Raw genomic sequence first — 2,524 nt, forward strand, 5'->3', positions numbered from 1 at the left:
CAAACCAGTCCTCTACCAATCTTCAGAATTGAAACTTCTATTCAGATTCATTGATTAACAAGACCACCCCATGTATGGGCACCTATAGTGTGTAAAAGTGGGTGAAGTTTATACCACACATAATCAAAGCTTATACGAGGGAGAAGACTACCATGGTGTGTACAAAGTGTAAGCCATTCTAAGGGTTCTTCAATCCTGACTGTCAAAGAAAAACCTTTTTGCATCTCTTCCACCAAATGGCTCTCTTTGGTTTTCTTTGTTTCTGGTGAAAAATGAAAGGTCCACTAAATGAAGACTACAAGTTTCTTTATGTAGAACGTCAGGAGGATACTTTCACTAAGACCTAGATTTGGTGAACTTTACCTTTACCATGGTGTCATTTCCAAGTAGTAGTAGAAGCACATAATGTATTCACATTCATACAGCCCTGAACGATCCCTTTATCAAAAAGAGATCCAAATGCATCTGTGGTGCTACCGGAGTCCAGGATCACATGGATGCCTAAAGAGTTATATGTCTCCACCTGTATTTGATGTTTCTGGGTTCTAGGTGGAGGACAGTGGTGGTTAGGCATCCTGAAATTCATATTTAAGGATTTTTAACAAAATGCCAATTCCAGTCAAAGCATTGTACAAGCTTGGGGTAGAATGGGAAAGGGTTAGAACATCTTTCAGGTTTTTATAGCTGTCGTGTATCTCTGTTTAAGGGTCCATTTAGATCTGTTGGGTGCGTTAACACACATTATGTTGTACGGTAATGTGCGCTGCAACCAGGGGCGGACTGACCATTAGAGCACTCGGGAACTGCCCAAGGGCCCGGGGTCAGTAGGGGGCCCCATGAAATGCCCCTGGTACCTTTTTTTTTTTTTTTTATAGGCTTTTTTGAGTGTGGGTAAGGTCACAGGGGCTCCATGATCCCCTATTGCCCGGGGGCCCCATGAATTGTCAGTTCGCCCCTGGCTGCAACAAGGCAACCCATTGAAATGAACGTGCTGAATGTGACCTTTTTTTTGTCAATGTAATGCACCACCACATACTACTGTGTAATCATGAGATGCAGCATGCTGCAATACAGGTACTTTGCTATAATGCATTGGGTACCAATCAAAATGAATGGCAATGCTACCCTGGTATATCTGATACCTGGCACCAGGACAGGAAGTGCAGGGAAGCACACCATGGAGATACAGACAGAAATTAAAACAACACAGCTGGACAGGGCTGAACACATTTTGTGGCCATGATGCTCTGCGGCATTTTTAACTCAGGGTACAGGTGGCCTTACCTGTCAAACTTGCCCATTGAGTTCAATGTAACCACACTGCAACCGCGAGCTGAAGGCTTGGTGTGGTCCCGCAATACAAGAATTGCCAATCGGCAGTTTAAAAAAAAAACATGCAGTAGCACCTCCTGAACGCCTGGCAGCTGCTGTTATACCACCCTCTAAAAAGTAACCCACCACAGACTGCTTTTCAAAGGGCACTATGCAGTAGAAGCCCTACAGTAGCAGGCAATGCACCTACACCTGCACTACAGAGCACAGCAAATACACTGACAGCCTATTCCAAATCAATGGGCTGCCTTAACATGGCGCACATATCTGCACAATAAGAGTTTGCCTTTCCTCATGTGTATGCTGGGAATGGGCACTAAAACAAGGATACGCACAGCAGCAAATCCTTCCCCATTCTATCCAAAACCAAAAAAAGAAAAATAAGTTTAGATTGGGTTTTAGTTTGTTCTTAAAGCCAAACCATGGGGAAATGAAAAAGCTACCCTTGAAGTGGGGCTCCCCATCACACTACAAGAGTTAAATGCTGATTTTTGTCTATTAAATAGAACTTTTACTTACCTTATCCCTCAGTCCTGTAGGCTCCTCTCCATGCATCCCCTTCCTGGTCGGTCACACACTGACGTCATCACGTACAATGCAGGACCAGCAGTATTGCATTGTAAGAGAGGACGCCAAGGGCCCGCCCACAACTAGGGAAGAGAATGCTGGCTGTGTGTGTGTGTGGAGGGGGGGGGAGATAAGGAAAGTACACGGGCCTATTAATGGTACTCTGGCCAGGGGTGGTAAGGGGAGCCCCACTGCAAGGGTAGCTTCTGAATGACCTCTAAGCTTGCCTGGCATACAGCTTACAAAATGGAGGGCATGTTTATTCATACACTCAGTAAATTGGGGGGGGGGGGTGTCTGGGTTGTTAGCCCCTACAGACTGCACTGCCTCCGCTCATAGATGGCAAACATAAGCATCTGGTAGATCCCCCACCTCATGTCTCACAACCAATGATTTCTGAAGGCAAAATTGTGTCAAGCATTGTAGCCAATCGGGTTTTTCCATTTATATGTAAAGGGAGGTTCCAGTTGCTATGGGCAACCCAGACAAGTGATCCAATCGTGCATCTTTATGGACCTAATAAAAGTGTGCAAAAGAAAAAGTTCCTGTTGTTCATGGCATTCAATTACTTTCCTTTATTGCTGCCAGTAGAGATCTTCACTCAACCCATATACGAAAATATGGC

This window comes from Staurois parvus, unplaced genomic scaffold (genome assembly GCF_062004578.1).
Source record: "Staurois parvus isolate SC_StPar_1 unplaced genomic scaffold, SC_StPar_1.0 ptg000410l, whole genome shotgun sequence".
NCBI lineage: Eukaryota > Metazoa > Chordata > Amphibia > Anura > Ranidae > Staurois > Staurois parvus.